The sequence below is a fragment of the Trachurus trachurus genome (assembly GCF_905171665.1).
Source record: "Trachurus trachurus genome assembly, chromosome: 1".
NCBI lineage: Eukaryota > Metazoa > Chordata > Actinopteri > Carangiformes > Carangidae > Trachurus > Trachurus trachurus.
In genome coordinates, this window is record NC_139891.1 from 657,536 (window position 1) to 677,526 (window position 19,991).

The window sequence follows — 19,991 nt, forward strand, 5'->3', positions numbered from 1 at the left end:
ACTGCCCTCTCGTTTCAGGTCACTTTCCCTTCCCTTGTGTGTCACCAGTCTGCCTGCCTTGATTTCTGATTGTCTCCACCTGTTCCCCATTACCTGTGTGTGTGTCTATATAGGTTCTGTGTCTCCCTTTGTCTTGTGCCAGAGTGTTTCGTCCTTCGTTCACCCCAGCCCATAGTTTGAGCTTCCTTGTCCAATTGCCTGTTTGCCTTTTTTGCCTCATCATGAGTGTTTTCTTTCCAGTCCAGACCTGACAATCATTGAATCATGTTATTCTTCCCCTCATTGATTCATGATCTCATTTGTGACTTTTTCTGCTCCAGAGAAAATAGTTAACTCATTGAGTGCCGCGCTCCTTTCCAAAGTTTTAGTCAAGTGTACCGGCAATTTAGACCATTTTTGACGATTTTTGTAGAGCCACAGTGTATTCTATATTATTGCCACCAACACATACTGTGGCTCAATTGAAAGGTTTAACTTAATGCTTCAAGTGGCCACAAACCGTTTGTTTCTACGTGCCTCCGTTCCTGAGAAAAGTCAAGCTAAACATGGCTGGGTTTCACCAAAATCCCTCCTTTTTTTTCTAGAAAAGGAGATAGAGCGTCTTTTATGAAAGGTGCTCTGTTTGTGTCTGTCGCTCTTCTCACACTCGCATTTCTGGATCAAAGGGCTCGTATAAGATAAATATATACAACAATTGTTGTTCTATTCACAAAACCACCATCGGGGGCGGGGGGGGCGCCACTAAACAACAATAACACAGACGCACCGTGCCGTGTCACAGCTTCTCCCCGCGGAACGTGAGGGTCAGTCGGCCACCGCGGCTCGGGAAGACCGGTCCCGCCGGTGGTCGCGGTCCTTCTGTGGTACGGGTCGGTGATGCCGGTCTGCTTTGGCCCAGAGACCATCAGATTTTACCGCGGGAGGACTTTGGGGAGGACACGGTGTTGCTCCAGATGAAGACCGGGCGGACTGTCGGCTGAGAGCTTCCTGTTTCTGCTCCGAGCAGCTCGAGCAGCTGGAGCAGCAGCGCGGGTGAGAGCAGAGCAGCTGCACTGCATCTGCGCTGCATCTGCATGCAGAACTCGTTTGCAGAAGCCGAGTTATGATAAAAACTTCCAGATCATGAGCTGTCATGTGACTTTGATCGTCATCTATTTCAGTTCTCCTCGTCGTAGAGTCCCCAAATTTACATATAATGTGTATTAAAGTGTCTATTTTCATAATCAAAAAAAAAAGCAAAACACGTAAAATTACGTTTTTGGCACTCAACGCATGGGAACGAAAAACGAGAAATTACGTGGTTGGCACTCAATGAGTTAAAACACCCAAATAAACAAATTTAATTATTCAGTTGGCATAAGATAACAATTACAGGACATTCTCTTTCTGAACTCGAATTCCCCACAGCTAGGGCCTGAATATGGGACTTCTGAGGAAACAAGAGACAATTAGAGTGAAAGACTCCCCGCAATCCACCTGAAAGCATCCTAGAGAGACACAAATAGCAGCAGAACATTTATTGAAGGCAGATTTCATGGTATTACATGGCGTAGGAAATCATAATTTTTTGAGCCTGCAGAATTACATTTTTGCTGAACCGAATATCTGACATAAGTGGCCAAGGACCAGCGGCCCAGAGACTTCAGGGAAGGCGTGGGCACGAGCAGTGCGGCAGTTGTGGCAGCTCCGATCTGGAGGGAGTGTACACATCCAGATTTAGCCCGCAGCTTGAGCAGAGTTCCCGGAGCCGTGCAGAAAACCAGGTTCGGGTCATGGGCTTGCTGCCGTCGACGAAGAAAAGCGGGTCGCTGGGAGAAGGTGCAGGCCGGGGTTCTCAGGTAGTGCAGCATGGAGTCAAAAGGGCTTCCTTGCAATCACCACAGGAGTTCCTTTATGCATCTTGTCAGTTGTAGAGTGCTTCAAATAAATAGTGGAGTGATCTGTTTCAAGCTGTACATCAGAAAAGCAGAGGTTGTGCACAACCCACATTATCACTCTCCACAAAACCAAAACCACGAGCGCGCCCCTCTCCAAAGGCATGCCTGTGCGTCAGGACATGATCATTCGCCAGAGCCGCTGCCTCCCTGGCAGTCGTTACCTTTTGGTCACTGATATGGGTTGCAATGATCTCAGGGACTGAAACCTTAAATTGGTTCAATCAGATCACACAAATCTTCAAAACTCTCCACTCCCAGCGCAACGCGCCAGCACGTAAAATGAACCGACAGGTCGCGGGCAAACTCTAAGTTCTCACTTTTCCGCCACGTCCGAAATCGTTGACGGTACGCTTCAGGGACCAGCTCGTAGACCTTGAGAACAGCCGACTTTACCGCTGCATAACTCTGGCTGTCAACAAAGGACAGGGATGAATAGGCCTCTTGAGCTCTCCCAGTCAAAACACATTGTAACATTAACATGCGTGCAGACTCCAGCCACTTTCTTGATGCCGCCACGCTTTCAAACAGAGAAAAAAAACGTCTCTGGATCCCTCTCATTGAACTTCAGAAGTAGCCGCAAATTACTAGACCCACCAACAGGTGGAGCCAAACTCTCCACCCTGGCCGTGTAATCATCAGTGTGTCTGCTGTTGGGTGCATGTGGATGATGGTTGTGGAGTGTAAAGAACCAGGCCGAAGCCAACAAAATAATACTGGAGCCGGAGGGAAACCAGAGGTGAGAGAGAGAGACAGAGTGAGACAGCCTTTTCAAGGCTTCTGGGAGACTGGCCAGGTGCTCCCAGATTAACGCCCCGCCCACTGACTGGATATCTGCAGGTATAACAGAGAATTACAGAGCAGGCCCTAGAGGACGGCAGGGGGCCGTCACAGTTGAAAGCCAGAGACCTGGTGGTGAATTCCCCACACCGCATGAACCCGAAGAAAGCAATTAACTCTTTCACTGCCAAAGACGAGTTATCTCGTCTTAGCGAATCCAAGCGTAGTTTGCCAAAGACGAGATAACTCGTCTTAGCGTTTTTTTAATGGCAACGCCATGTTGAATGTCTTGCCCTACTCCTCTGTGAAGATCAGACTTGTATCATCAAAATAAAGTGCAGAAAAACACATTTGGATTGAGAGATATAAAATATAGCGTGTTTTTCCCCCCTCACGGAGCGGTGCGGGTGTCTGACTGCAGCGGCGCCGCTCCGTGACACTCTGGCCGCCGGTGAGAGCTTCGGGGGCGGCGGCGCGGCTCATGACGGCTCGGCAGCTCGTCGAAGCTCTGTGCAGCTCTGTGATACAAAGCACAAACGTTAGTAACAACAACCTCGTTGATCGCTCGTCGTTAGTTGTCAAGAGCGTTTGGAAAGTCGCCAGATTTTGCGAGAAATCACTCGGATAGCAGCTTGAAAATCCCGCGATCTAGTGTGGATGAGGAGCGGACGGCGCCGGCGAACGTGACGAGGAGGAGAGCTAAAGATGGTGGGAGTGTCTGTTGTGAGCGTAGACTGTCTGTGGCTGTGAGTTCAGGGGGCACGTAGTCACTCCAGCGTGTCCTGGGTCTTCCTCGGGGCCTCCTCCCGGTGGGACATGCCCGGAACACCTCGCGAGGGAGGCGTCCAGGGGGCATCCTATACAGGTGCCCGAGCCACCTCAGCTGGCTCCTCTCGATGTGGAGGAGCAGCGGCTCTACTCCGAGCTCCTCCCGGGTGACAGAGCTCCTCACCCTATCTATAAGGGAGCGCCCCGCCACCCTGTGGAGGAAACTCATTTCGGCCGCTTGTATCCGGGATCCAGTTCTTTCGGTCATGACCCAGAGTTCATGACCATAGGTGAGGGTGGGAACGTAGATCGACCGGTAAATTGAGAGCTTTGCCTTTCGGCTCAGCTCCTTCTTCACCACGACGGAGCGATACAATGACCGCATTACTGCGGCCGCCGCACCGATCCGCCTGTCGATCTCGCGCTCCGTTCTCCCCTCACTCGTGAACAAGACCCCGAGATACTTAAACTCCTCCACCTGAGGCAGGAACTCTCCCCCGACCTGGAGGGTGCAAGCCACCTTTTTCCGGTCGAGAACCATGGCCTCGGACTTAGAGGTGCTGATTCTCATCCCAGCTGCTTCACACTCGGCTGCAAACCGCCCCAGTGCATGCTGAAGGTCCTGGCTCGAGGGAGCCAACAAGACCACATCATCTGCAAAAAGCAGAGATGAAATCAAGTGGTTCCCGAACCGTACCCCCTCCGGCACTTGACTGCGCCTAGAAATTCTGTCCATAAAAATAATGAACAGAACCGGTGACAAAGGGCAGCCCTGCCGGAGTCCAACACGCCACTGAGGAGCTTCCGGACTACCTCAGAGACTTCAGCTTGGGTGATGAATGAATCAACCTCTGAATCCTCAGCCTCTGCGTCCTCGACGGAAGGCGTGCCAGTGGGATTGAGGAGATCCTCGAAGTATTCCTTCCACCGTCCGACGATATCCCCAGTCGAGGTCAACAGCTCCCCTCCTCAACTGTAAACAGTGTTGGCGGAGCACTGCTTCCCCCTCCTGAGGCGTCGGATGGTTTGCCAGAATTTCCTCGAGGCCGACCGGTAGTCCTCCTCCATGGCCTCCCCGAACTTTTCCCAGACCCGAGTTTTTGCTTCCGTGACCGCCCGGGCTGCCGTCCGCTTGGCCTGCCGGTACCCGTCAGCTGCCTCGGGAGTCCCCCGAGCTAGCCAGGCTCGGTAGGACTCCTTCTTCAGCTTGACAGCATCCCTTACTTCCGGGGTCCACCACCGGGTTCGGGGATTACCGCCGCGACAAGCGCCGGAGACCTTACGGCCACAGCTCCGGACGGCCGCGTCAACAATGGAAGTGGAGAACATGGTCCATTCAGACTCGGAATCTGGTCAAAGCTCTCCCGGAGGTGGGAGTTGAAGACCTCCCTGACAGGGGATTCTGCCAGACGTTCCCAGCAGACCCTCACGATACGCTTGGGTCTGCCAAGTCTGACCAGCTTCCTCCCCTGCCAGCGGATCCAACTCATCACCAGGTGGTGATCAGTTGACAGCTCAGCCCCTCTCTTCACCCGAGTGTCCAAGACATACGGCCGGAGATCAGATGACTACAAAGTCGATCATTGACCTCCGGCCTTGGGTGTCCTGGTGCCACGTGCACTGATGGACACCCTTATGCCTGAACATGGTGTTCGTTATGGACAAACTGTGGCTAGCACAGAAGTCCAATAACAAAACACCGCTCGGGTTCAGATCGGGGAGGCCGTTCCTCCCAATCACACCTCTCCAGGTAACACTGTCGCTGCCCACGTGGGCATTGAAGTACCCCAGCAGAACGATGGAGTCCCCGGTTGGAGCACTTTCCAGCACCCCTCCCAGGGCCTCCAGGAAGGCCGGGTACTCTGCACTGCCGTTCGGCCCGTAGGCCGAGACAACAGTGAGAGACCTATCCCCGACCCGAAGGCGCAGGGAAACGACCCTCTCGTTCAGTGGGGAGAACTCCAACACATGGCGGCTGAGCTGGGGGGCTATGAGCAAGCCCACACCAGCTCGCCGCCTCTCACCATGGGCAACTCCAGAGTGGAAGAGAGTCCAGCCTCTCTCAAGGAGTTGGGTTCCAGAGCCCAGGCTGTGCGTGGAGGTGAGCCCGACTATCTCTAGTCGATACCTCTCAACCTCCCGTACGAGCTCAGGCTCTTTCCCCCCCAGCGAGGTGACATTCCATGTCCCTAAAGCCAGAGTCGTTGTCCGGGGATTGGGTCGCCGGGGCCCCCGCCCACGGCTGCCACCCAAAACACATGGCACCGACCCCTCATGGTCCTTCCTGCGCTTTGAGCCGTCCGAGGTCCCCCAAAAGCCAGACGGGTACCCTAGAAGCGGTTACCAGATGCAGCAGGTGAGGGGCTGACCAGGTCTGGGTTAACGGGCTCAAAAACTGGCTGGGAGGCAGAGGAGGAGAGAGGAGGCATGGACAAAAAGTCGTTCACCCACTCAGGGAGTTGTGGCCTTAACCAGGGCAGAGAAGACACCTCCTGGCGAGCCTTAAACAAAACCCCTCTCCTTTCTTTGCAGGAGGAGGCATATTTAAAGTTATTACGAAGGCAAAGTAGGGAACATAGGCGCCGATCCCGTTTGTGCTCTGGTGCTCAAGCACCCACTGACAACGTTCAGCACCCACTGGCCAATCGGGATGGCCGAGTCAATAAATGAAACTTGTGGTTAAACTGTATCTTTAAAAAGAACTGCATTTACTTGAATCGTATTATCCACATTATCTACAGCTCTGTGCGTGTACACGTTATGGCGTAACAGGTAACCAATCAGATGATCGGATTTGGCTGCGGCTAAACAACGAGTCCGTCACGTACACACACAGCAAAAATGTGAAGGTTGGTTGCTTATCGGTGGTTGAAAATGGACAAGTTTTTAATTAGAAAAGTAAGTGGAACCGTGTCTTAGGCTTTTCAACAGCCACCATCACCAACTAGTACAACTAATAATAACAACCTGTTATTGTTGACATTATGATATTCATTTTAATTTCAATTTGTGTTTTTCAGAGGGAGCATCCAAGACACTTACATCTGACCATGGATGACACCAGTCTATCTGAGATGAGTGCACAGCTCAGCCTAGTACACTATTGGCAGTGGCACCTTTTTGCCAGGCATTTCCTGTAAATTCCACAGTTTTTATAGAGCTGTTTTGATCCAGCTGCTTTCTTTTTTTTTAAGTATATTTTTTGGGCATTTATGCCTTTATGGATAGTACAGTTCAGACAGACAGGAAACGGGGAGGCAGAGAGAGGGGGAATGACATGCAGTAAATGGCGCCCGACACGGGACTCGAACCAGGGCCGACTGCAGCGAGGACTGTGCCTCTATACATGGGGCGCCCGCTCTAACCACTATGCCACGCGACGCCCCATCCAGCTGCTTTCGGGAGAACATCATCCAATTAACTTCACACTCGATTCTGCAACTTCCTCATGAGCAACATACCACATATGCTCCATTAAAACAAAATGTTTTACACTGATGCTGCTCTGTTAATATGATGTCCTCTATGTATTCTGATTAGACTTATGTAATCAGGATTTGATTAGGAACACTAACCACAGCCAGGGTCCTAATTAACATAGTGTGAATAAACATGAACATTAATGTCACACTGTTAATGTCATCAAATTGCTGTGATTCAGTCAGATGTCAAAGAAAAATTCATACAAACTTTGCAACAGCTCTTTATTTTAAAGAGACCCTGAGGAGTTTGCTTTTGGTTATAAAAGAGTCTCATTAATGTGGATGAATCTACATTACTTGTTAATGGGTCCATTTTTGATTGTCTTTAGAGTTATTTTGATTATTATTTAGTGGTCGACTTGCCCAGCATTTCCCACTTTCGGTTTCCCCGACGCTGCCCGGCAGGTCATGGGAATAACACAGCCGGATCGCTGTTTAACTACGATGGTATCCGATCGTCTTCGAACCTCTGACTTTCGTTCCTGATTAATGAAAACATTCTTGGTAAATGTTTTTGCTTTTGTCCGTCTTGCGCCGGTCCAACTTTGCTATCTGAAACTCCTTGTATAGTCCCTTTAAGTAACTTGTTCCAAAGGGGAACTGCATAAGGATGTTAGATGTTGTGAGGTGGGAGACAGGCCTAGAGGAGGGAGGATGTGAGGGGGGAGGGAGGGGATGTTGTGGAGGGGGTGTGCAGATGTTAAGTATTTTGAGTCGCACTGGTAATTTTTTTTTTCTCACAACAATATGTTATATATTCACACAAATGCCCTCCAGTGCAACAGTGTGGGTATTAATATTATTATTTTTAAATGTATTTATTTTTGTATGTATAGCGAGCCAACAGCCCACTACATTTATAAATTTTCTTGTCTATTCTCATTTTCATTCTCACCCTCTATTTTTACTCTTCTTACTCTTTTTATTTTGTTTTGCCTAATTATTTCATCTTCTATTCTTCCCTGCCTTCATGTCTTTTCCTCCTTTTATTTGTATTTTGGCATTTATTTAGTTACTTAGCTACCTTCCTCCATGTCGGAGGCAGGAGACCATCTTGGCTGGGCCATGGGGGCCGAGGGGTCCTGGGGGTTGGGATGCTGGGGAGCTCGGGGGAAGACTGACGGATGAGACTGCTCTTGGACACCAATATATCACAAAACATGAATATGATCTTACCCCCCTCTCCAACCATAAAACTGAACCCTCCCGTAAGGGTGGGTTCTGCTCTAAAAGGAACCGACCTACAACGGGCTGGCCGCCCCCTACTGGTCTGGTGGCAGCCCAAAGTATGCAAGAATTAATGTGATGGAGAGAGGTAAGATAATTCAAAACTGAGACTGAAATAATTAAGTACAATAATTTTATTAATAATAAAAGAGAAAGAATAAAACAAACAAAATAAACCCACATTTGAAAGGAAAAAGAAGGAAAAAAACTGAGGAAGAACGATTAACCCTCCAGTCCCCCCCTGTTCCCATCAAGGGGGCAGTTGTTGGTCTGAGAAGTGAAGCTCACTTCCGAGTTCAAAAAACTGCAATCCCCTCGGCTTCCTCTGGGGGCTGGTGTCAGAAAGCAGCATTCTCCATAGACCCCCATGTTAAAATCGCCGACTTTACATCCTCAATAAACATGATCAAAGCCTGGTGTCATCACGTTTTTTGGTCTCAATCGATAGTTTCTACCCCCGCACACACTCTGAGGGGGGTGATTTTTTTTAAAAACTCTACCGCTTTACTATTATTAGGTTAAAACTCTGGCCAATTAAGGCGCGGAAACGTTGAGTGACAGGTCCGGAGACAGCTGCTTCGAGGCCAGTGGGCGGGTTCTTGGCCGGTAAATCTAACATGGCGCTGTTCCGGCCGCCATGTTTGAGTCACAAAAATGACTCCCCAAAACCAATGGGTGACGTCACGGATGCTACGTCCATTTTTTTTTTTTTTTTACAGTCTATGGTTCCCACCCTGGAGGTCTTGGCCCTCGGGGGCAAGCTTGAGGTCTAAAAGTTGGGGATACAGTACTACTACCTATCTTAACTTATGTATTTTACTTTTTCCTATCTCTTATCTGTCCCTTTCCCTTTATCTCTGCTTCCCTCTCATTCTCTCTTTACTTAACTGCACTCTCTCGTGACCCAAAAATCTTTTAAAAATCTTTACCCATCTTTTATTCTTTATTTTTGTATTTTATTTAATTTCCTTTTATTTATTTTTTGTCTTGTTTTGTTCTTGTCTCCTCTTTGTTTGCCTATTTGATGTCTTTTGTATTGTACTGTTGTTTGTTAATCACCCACGTTGCACCCCTGTAGTATTTGATTGTATGTCTTCACACGACATGGCAGTAATAAAAGAAATAATTAAAAAAAACATGTGATTACAAAGCCACAAAAAAAGATGTTTCACCATTGTCCAAGATACTAGTGGACCATGAAATTAATACATTCATAAATTATTCATTATACCAGCCCCTTTTCATCCATTATATCTCAAAGGAATCCTTGAGTGCATTCATATCGACTATGCAGTGGACGCTGTGTGGCGGCAGTCATTTGTTTTACTTTGAACACCAGTGTTAACAAGCTGAACAAGACATGTTAGATTAATTATGCTGTACAGGAAATGACCCGCAGGGCTATGTGTGTCATTGCATACCTTTCACTTTGTCCCGAGGCCTTGAGATCCAGGCTCCTTCTTCACCTAAGAGAGATGTGACTGGATTACTACCCTCAGGCTCTCTTTGCTTCATCTCTCCACTTTACAGAAATAAAGCCCTTGAGAATGTGGAAGGTCAAATAAGTGATTTCTGTTTCATGGAAGCCAGAGAGTTATTAAAGTTTGGCTTTGGGGGAACTGCACTCCTTTTCCTGTCTATCTTGAGGGAGACAAACTCCTGAACGCCTTTTTTAGCCATGCTTGCAGTTTAGCTCCGGGCATAGTAGTGCTGGTTGAGCTGGTCTAGTGGTCCAACACGCTGAAATGTCGAATATCCTGACAATTATTGTGTGGAGAGTAACATTTGATGCAGATTTTAGTGGTCTTCAGCAACAGTTTGAACAGATAACCTAATCTCAATGATGTTTCATAACCAGGGAATTATTTTATTTCGTTACCATGTTCAGTCACATTGCATTAGACATCAATCTCAGAACATTTTGATTTTTGCTCACCTTGTAGCTCATCTTGAATTCAGGGCTGGTTACATATCTAGTCAGCTGTGACATGTTAACTTGTCATATAAATCTTGTGGGTAACTATTAGGGCAGTATGCTCGGAAGTGTGAAACTAGTTTAAAAAAGAACTCACTGTGGTTCACTAGAGTCCCAAAGCTTTAGATTCAAGTGATTTCTTGATTCAACAGGTTTGACAGTAATCAGGCCTGGGTGAGGATAGTGACAATGAACGCAGGTTTCCAAAAAAAAAATGTATCTATCAGTTAGTTCATGATTTAAAGGTAGAGTCTGGAGGTTTGTTCATTGCATTTTGAAAACAAAACATTCAAACTGGGCCCCTCCTCTCTGACTTAACTGTGCAGCTTCCTGCCCCTGATCAAAAACCTCTCCACTCTGCCTTTAACAACATAGGGCAATTACTTTTTCACATAGGGCCTGGTAGGTTCTGTAAATCGACACACTAAGATCAATCAACTGGTCCACGATGGATTTGCTGAGCTGGTCACTGAATGCCATTGACAGAGTGTTCTCAACAAGGCGTGCAGGTTCTGGTGAACCCAAATGTCCGGACGGGACCTTCATGTCCGGCTACATCCTGGATGGATGGGAAAAGTGGAGAGTCCTCTGCCTTGCCGCACTGGATGTGGAGGATGTCGAGGACGTGTACATATTCACGTTCATGATAATTGGTATGATCACCTTGGGATGTGGAATCTTCCTGCAATATCGGAAAACGAGGAAGATCGCCACTGAGCAGACCAATGCGAGGGCGGACAACGCCACTACTCGGAGTGCCGTGGTCGGGATGCGCACTGACATCTCAGCAATTCGCGAGTTCGTGGCAATAATGCGAGCTGACATGGCCAAAACTTGGGAGGATATGGTGAAGGCTGCAGAGGAGATGGATGAATAAAAGAAAAATGGCATAAAAGGGCTCTCACACCATCCCAACAAATAATAAGTACACTGGACTTTTGCTCTCTGTCGATTGGACCATTTTGTGACTTTGTGACATGTCAGGCTACAAGATAAGACTTGTTCACTCATGACGGACTAATATGGACACATGTGCAGACACACACGTAATCTGTATGTACTGTCTAGAGCTAAACTTCAGCTCTGTATACTACCGACTGCTGTAACACAAGTAAAGAATGTTATGTCAAAATGTAAAAAAAAAAAAAAAAAAGCAAAAGAAAAGATTATGATAAAGATTTTTTTTTATTATTCTGTGGGTAATGGAGGCGGGACTAGATAAGCTTTTGCTTCTCCCGCTTTTCCCTTTCGGCCATGTGTATTGTATTACTTGAACTAAGATGAAGTGTGATGATGATGATTTAAATTGACATGCCCGAAATAAACAAATTGATTGATTGGTTTGGATAGCTTTTTTCCCTTAAAGGCATAGTTCAACATTTTGGCAAATTGGCCCATCGCCATAACCCCTATAGTCATAGCAGTAGGTTTGTTACCTTTAATTGTCGGTGCGAGCTATTTTCAGAATGGCCGAGCAGAGCCGCAAGCTGCTCAGAGCTACGGAGGCTAATGGGACTTTTACGTTTCCCTCATCAAACTCATCAAATACACAATCCAACAACTCCAAAACGCTCTCGTGGACAAGTTGTGACCTCCACATTCACCACGCTATGAGATAATAACGGAATGTTATGAGACAGACTTTTCGAGGCAAATACAGACTGCTTGCTGAAAAACTGTCCCTGACAGGAACGCTCGTCAGCTGTTTTACATGAATTTACCTCTATTTTTTTTTTTTTTTTTAAATAACCGGTTATGTATAAACGGGGCCTGAATGACACAGATAGCAACTTCTGTAGGTTGATCAACTAGATGGACTGCAGGTGTGCAGTCGGCAGAGGCACAGACAGACAGGGGTCGAGGTGGCACGAGGGAGCACGGCAAGATCTCGGTGGGAGAAGCAACGCTGAGAATGGCAGCAGGTTGCTGTGAATGAGGAACTGGGACCGGGCATCTTATCGAAACTCAACAACATCAGCCTAATACGAGCACCCTAACCCAGGCAGGATTGTGTACAACGTAGGCCGGTCAGGACGGCAAGTTGTTGTTGTGAGTCGATAGTGAAGAAGCTTCCGGGATATAATGGGGAAAACAGGACTGGACTGAAGAAGCCCCCCAGTGGTGATGTAATATAGGAAAAGGCTATTGCTTCTTACTGGACAGCTGTGACATCTTTGACTTTTTACAGAACTGATTTATTCTTTTTATTAAGTGATGCCAATACAAGACAAGTGGAGAACAACAAAAACATACCAAAGCAAAACAAAACAAAAACAAAAAGCAAGGATATATAATAATTAAAAGGGGGAAAAAAAGAACTGATTTATTCTGTGATGTCTGGACAGAGCCGCACCCCCCTATACGCAGACTACGCGCTGTGCGTAGGGCCCCGCGATCCATGGGGGCCTCCATTGTGCCAGGGTAGTCTCCGCAAATGCGCAAAGGATGTTCACCCTGGGCGCACGCAGCGCTACAAGTCATCCCGAGACATTTCCGCGTCACGGTATGGTGTATGTGTATGTGTGGTGTTAAGCATAGACTATAGGGTGTTGAGTCTAAAGTTTCCTCTCTGTCCGCTGCTGCTCCCTCTGTCTCTCCGTGAGGGGCGGGGCCGCTCCCTCACATGCACGTCCAGAGAGAGAGAGAGAGAGAGCAAGCAGCTGCCTCATCGATAACTCCGTGTGCTGCTTGAGTTAGAAATCCATCAACATAACTTCCTTGTGAGTGCTGACAAGTCGCCTTCTACTTATTCAACAAACTTAGTCAGTCATTTCGGACATGGGCTACTTTAGCTATGCTACGTAAACAAATCATTGAGATCAGCATGTTGACTGTTGTCCGGTAGACATGCAGGCTTTTCCTACAGTCTAAACATCAACTGTAATTTAATTTAATTTATTTGATTTGTTATTAAGGCAGGCGGATATACTGCCCTTTTATGGTGGAGCCCCTGCCCCTCTATAATCATGTGTGTAAACAAAATTCTGTGAGATGAAAGGCACACATGCTTGTCATGTTGAAAGACGCTGTTAATAGTTTTTTTTGTAGGTTTATGAAGTTACTTTAATAAAAAAAAATATATATATATATTTGTGACTCAGATTTATTGATTGAATTTGGTTTGAAGCTATTTTTATTTGGTTTGTTCTTAGTAATAAATGTTGTCAAATTAAATGGCATAAGATTATACAATTTTGTAACTATTGACGACGGCCGGGGGACGGGCCTCCGAATAAAATTTTGCTTAGGGCCCCGATTTTGACCCTGTGTCTGGAATACATTTTATTAAATGTGTTTTAAATCTGGTTGACTCTGCTCCCCCTTGATTTTAAGAACATGTGTTAGGCTGTTAGTTTCAATTAAACTGATCAACAACTATTAGATTCATCATCACCACGACAAATCTATTGCCGAAGTGACTTGGGCTGGGCTTCCCTTTTTTTTTTCACACACTCTCAACGGTTGAGCAATTGATAGCTTTCACTGACGTCACTTCCCAGGGACCTGGCGGTCAAAAAGCAACATTCCAAAGTGGCCCCGCAATGGACTTTCTATGGACAAACAACCGAGTAATGACTTAAATCATCTGTCAGCGGCCGAGAAAGAAAGATATAAAAACAACTTTGAAGTTTTGGGCACTTGTGACCCATATTCAACACCAGCTGCTGTATAAGAGCTGTTTAAAATGACCAGTTCCCTGCCGAAGCCCCAGTTGGGCGATGTTTATTACCTGGTGGAGAATCCATCATCCTCCACCGCTTGCGACCAATACCTCCGGTGTTATGGCTCAACTGGTTTCTGATTAAAAGCCCCATTTTGTAGTTTTTTTTTTATCTTAAAATAATGTTTCTGATCTCATTGAAGTGGTAGAAATGTACCTGTAACTTTCCTGTGCGGGAACACCGTCCTGGTACCGCAGCTCCGCTGAGCTCCACAGTCTGAGCTCCAGCCCACTGAGCCCAGGCTCCCTGCTCCTCTCACCCACAAACCAGAGCCCTTAGCTGGGCTGCACGGTGACCAGCTGCCCCCCTTTACCCTCCGGAGCTTTGCTACGCACCGCTACCGACGGCAACGATGACGGCGGTCCGATAGCAGCGGGACCGGCGGCGGCAGCGGCGATGGTAACCCGGCGGGACCGCCCGCCACCGGACACCGGCAACAGTACCGCCCGCGGCGGCAGCGACACGGTAACGGGGGTCGGGACCAACCGCGGCGCGGCGAGGACGATGATGACCGGTGTTGTTTAGCGTATTTTCAGAGTGTTTTCCATTAGTTCGTAACTTTAACATGACAGGCTTTGTCATACTGTGCAGTGTTGTGCAGACTAGTGAGAGTAGTGTGGCGCTGACTGACTGTAGATGCCTGAACAGGTTCACTCACAGACGCATATTGGCTGCAGTAACATGTGAACTGCGGCTTGATTTGTGAATTTGTGACAAATCTGCGGACGGAAGTGCAGCACAGCTGTTGTTCGGTACGGTAACCAGTTAAATCAGACACCAGTTGGGCCATAACACCGGTATTTTTGAAGCAGCAGGGAGCAGTGTGTGTTTTTCTGCCTTGTCCTAATCCGCAGACAGCGGAGAAGTGGATTGTTTTGACCGCCAGGGGGGCGTTCCATACGGGCCGTGACGTCACATGAAAGCTATCAATAGAAGGTCACGAGCAGCTTCTCTTCCAGCTGGTTCCTTCTGAGAATTCTCAGAAAGTGCAGTCACTGTTGGGCCTTCTTCACTAGGTTGTTGTGTGTGCTGACCAGGAGAGATTCTCTGAGATGTAGGTCCCCAGGGCTTTGAACCATGACAACAGAGATTGCCAAACAAATGAAGTATTACATTTTTCATGAATTTAAATGTAGCACAGGACATTTGACACTATGATGGAGTCTTACAGATCAGATCTAGTGGAAATCATTAACTGTACCTTGAAATAGGGATATAGTGGGAGCAACTACTTGTCATTTCAAGTCACTTAAAATGGAATTCAAAATTAAGTTGTGCCAACACCTGCATTTTACCACCACAGTTCTACTGTTTTATTACTTTTATTATTTCACTCTTGATCATATATATATATATATATATATATATATATATATATATATATATATATATATATATATATATATATATATATATATATATATATATATATATATTTTTTTTTTTAAATATGCAATGTAGCACTTTAGTTTATTTATGTATAGCTGGTTTTATTTTATTGGTTTAGGCTCTGTTATTGGCTCTGTTGAACCACAGCGCACATAGCACTTTAACTTAAAGAGCTGCTGATCTGATCAGTTCTACAGACTGTTTTTACTGACCTATTTGATGACTGATGACCTATTTGTAATAGAGTGGAAGCACCCTTCACTGTTTTGAATGCGTGTTAAAGGTGTGAAATTATTTTGTATGGATGTCTTGTATGTATTGTCTTGTGTATGCAGTGGCTCCGAGCCCAAAACAAATTTCCCTTTTGTCACAGGACAGTTGGGACTGGTTTTATTGATTGTTTTGTTGTGTATATTTTAGTAGAGATTTTATGCATGTTTTTATTCTCTTGTGTTTTAGTTACATTAACTGTGTTTTCCCACTGCCTGTGAACCCACCATCTTGATGAAATGCACTGCACCTGCGAGGCTCTCCTGTTCTCCTACAGACCAATCATCGGCGGAGGAGGAGGGCCCGGACCGGAAAAAGACCGGAAACAAAAGACCGCGGAGCACCAGAACAGAGGAGCTTGGCTGGAGAAGTTGCCACGGGGAGACCGGACATTCGAGTCGGACGAGGAGAGAGACGAAAGGAAATCCAGACGTTACGATGTGTAACACTCGCAGCGGCAGGGCTTTAACGCTCTGCCTCGTGTGTGAGTACCCTTTTGGGGATATTAGTAACGTTCTGGTGTGGAGGTCGCTAAGAGAGCTTTGCTCATTTTGAACGTGTATACTGGCAGTGATCTCGTGTGTTACAGGTGGCCCTCCAAAGAAGGACGAGGCGTTGCACACGAGTTTCCCCTCCAATCCCACTCGCCTCAAATCCCACTCGCCATCCCGGTCTGGCTGAATCCTTTTTAAACAGAGACTGCTCGTTTTATGGATTTTACCCCTGTTGGCTTTTTAACCCTTTTAACTGGACTGCAGCTGTTTTAGAGGGTTTTTATCAACTGGGTCTTATTGTCATTTTAAACTGTAAATAAACCTTGTACATGCATTGGCATCTGCGCCCTCTGTTTTTTATCTTCACTGACAGTGTGCTCCCACCCGATCGTAAGAATCTGCAAATAATCCATAAACATTTATTATTCAATCTTTATTCACTATCCACTCCTTACACTTTGGGACAATAAAGTACAATCCAATCCAATCCAATCCACCTGTAATACAGATGATTAATATCATACACACAGTGCAGCCCCTAACAACGCTGATGCTGCATTTGTTTTTGAAGTCAATTGTGCCTCTCATCCCTACTCCATGTCTCTTTGTCTTTGCTGTAATTATTTCTGTGCCAAGTGAGCCACCAAAACATAGTCGTCTTTGTCACTACAACTTGAGGAGATAATTACAGGTTTGTTCTCTGAATTAAATTCTTGAGGCACGGCATATTATACAGTATCTCACTCAAGGATCTGAACAGGCTGACGTAGCAGATTCATCTTCGGTCATTGTAGCCTATTTGATGAGATTTCTACTGCAGTATGGAACAAACCCTTGTATTTAATTAATTGTAAGCAGCCCAGCAAGCAATGGTGTCCTCCTCATTTTTCCACCTGCACAATACAATACCCAGGACACTCTTCTCCAAGTGGCTTTAAATTTTACAGGTCAGCTCAGTTCAGAAAGTAGAAATTAATATAACCAAACATACCTGAGGCACTCTTTCTGACCTTGGCTGAAAAACTGACTGCCATGATCTGCACCCCTGTTGTGTTCCTGGTCTTGTGTCGTCAATTCCCTGTGTCTTGTTGTCTTAGTTATCTTCTCTGTGTTGTTATTTCCTGTGTTATTTAGAAGTTCTCTGTCCTGTTTTCCTGTGTGTCATGGTCTGTGGGCCTGTCCCATTCCTCCACACTTGGCTCAGTGCGCTTGGTTACGCACACACTACGTACATTTACATATAGTGTACAAGCATGGATTAAGTGGCCAAGCGTGTGGGGGGATATTTAAAAGCAATCGGGACACACTTGACAAGTGCAGCCTGTGCCATTGCGCACAGTAACACAACTAGACGACACACTCACACACACACAGCACAGCAACAGTTTTAATAAACAGTGCTGCTGGATCAGTCTCATCTACTCCAAAAGTGTCTCTATGCGCAAGATTCAGATCATAAACATGTAAGCCCAACTCTGTAAGTAAATAAAACAAACAAGAAAAACGAAAAAATAAAAAACATGAACAGAGCATGATGAATATAGAATATGACATCAAAAAGTCATAATTATGATATAGAAAGTTAATTTCATTTTATTGAGATTAATAATTAATCGCATTTCCTAAACGGGCTTGTGGCTGCCGGTGACGGCGGACTTCACCGTGGTGCATTGTGGGATTTATACTTGGCCAAATACCGCTCGGATGCGGTCTTACCTTAAGTGTGGGTAAAGTGCAAATCAAGCGCGCTGCACTTTCGGTCGTTGGAGAAACTGGACACACTTGCGCACTGACACTAAGAACATGAACGCGCACGCCAAGTGCCCAAGTGTGTAAGTGTGATCGAGTGTGCATATTGGGACAGGCCCTGTGTCTTTCATTCCCTGCTGTGTTCCCATTTCCTGTTTTACTTTGAAGTCCATGACGTAGGCTACTCCTGTCTTCCTGTTAAGTTTCCTGCCCGTTTGATTACCTAATGTGTTTCAGCTGTCCCGATTACACGGGAGCGTGCCTATGTTCCCTCAGCCCTATGTTCCCTCAGCCCTATATTCCCTCAGCCCTATGTTCCCTCTGGACTCTCTCTACCTATCTGGACTCTGTCTATCTGGCCTGTCTAGCCTCTACCTGGTCTTTTTACTAAACTTAACCAACTCCTTTCTTCATTGCCTAAACCCAACCAATGGTGGGACCAAAGGGCTGTGGGAATAGGGCCTAATTTTCAGTGACAACAAAAGTTAGAAATGAGGGAACATAGGGCTGAGGGAACATAGGGCCTAATTTTCAGTGACGACAAAAGTTAGAAATGAGGGAACATAGGGCTGAGGGAACATAGGGCTGTGGGAACATAGGGATGACCCCGATTACACCACCTGTGTCTTCCTCCCTTGTGTATTTAGCCTCAGGCTGTGTTCCACATAGACATAGATAGACGCTATGGGTAGACGGCCCATGGACTAATACCTATTCAAGTAAAGTGTTACCGCTGTGTTCAGATTCAACTTATCAGCATTCTTGGGTAATGCCTTTGTTGGTTTTTTTGCCCTTCTCAACACTCCTAACATCTTCAGTGAATAAATCACGCTTTTATTTATTCATTTATTTATGTATTATTATTATTTAACCAATATTAAGATGTTTCTTTCCTCTTGCTTCTACACTCGAAATAACCCACAAATGAGAATTTGATTTAATGTAAAGCTGCTTTTTATACTGCAAACACAATGTCTATGCTTGATGGTGATGACAATGGACAAACCACTGGACCAGACACTTCTGTGTCATCCAAGGTTATCTTGCAGAACAGCATTTCCAGTCCAGACAAAGTCATCATAAACTCCAAATCAAGGTTGTCCTAAAGTCCGTGGCAGTCCCTTTTGTTCTGGCAGTCACTGCAAACAAAATGTTTTATCCTAGCCTCATCTGAATGACAGATAAAAATCAAGGTGGGCCTCATCAGAATTCATTAAACAACCCTTTCTCTATGAGACAATTTTGACTATTATGTCAAAATCCCTGTCAGCTATTTTTATCATATCTGCTGCAGATCTAGTTGTCGGTGAATTGGTAGGGAGGTAATTACCTCATACTCTGAATAAATTGGGTGCAAACAGACAGACAGAATGAAGGGAGGTTTGCCACAGACCAAACACCCCAGGCTGGTCTCATTACAGGAAGACAGTAAAAATGTATATGTTCATTATGTAAAATCCGGGACACATGGAAATTCATGCTTATTGTGTTACCTGGAAGATAACTGTGGTGACAAGCTAAATGTCAGCTGCAGCAATGAGTTTGATGAAACACATTCCTTTGAACATAGCTGGAGGCCAACTGTGTCCAACTGCAATTCAGTGAAATAATTCATTTACACCTTGGGTGGAAAGTCAGAACTTATACAAGTTTCCCTCATTAGAACTAATTTTTGACTAGAAATGCAAGTGCACAGACCAGTCCAGGACACACAGTATAGACAGTTTAATCTTGGTTAAAGCAGAAGTAAGCGATCCGGTCGTTTTGGCTAACGTCTTGTCAGCCGATAGAGTTAGCAGCCCCCGCCCTCGTCATGGATCTATTGGTCCTCGTCCCTACGTCACCACATTCACGCGCATCCCTTGGCTGCACACACAGCCCTTCATGCCGTTCTCTCTCCTCATTGGATAAAGGTTGTAGGATACAAGGAAAGTTTTCTCCTCGGCTTACAGCAGAGCAGAGTGACTGACAGACCCGTGTTTCAGACCAAACACTCTATAGAAGTGATTGCTGTCGGAAGATACAACTATTTAAGCCTTATATTAACACAAATATTCCACTTACTTCTGCTTTAACCTCTTCATGCAGAGGCCATTTTTGGCAATTTCCGCCTGTTTTTGTATCACTGCAATTAAAGCTTAATAGCCACAGAAGTACTAATCCCACAACTATGGTTTATGGCTTAAATGAAAGACAACCTT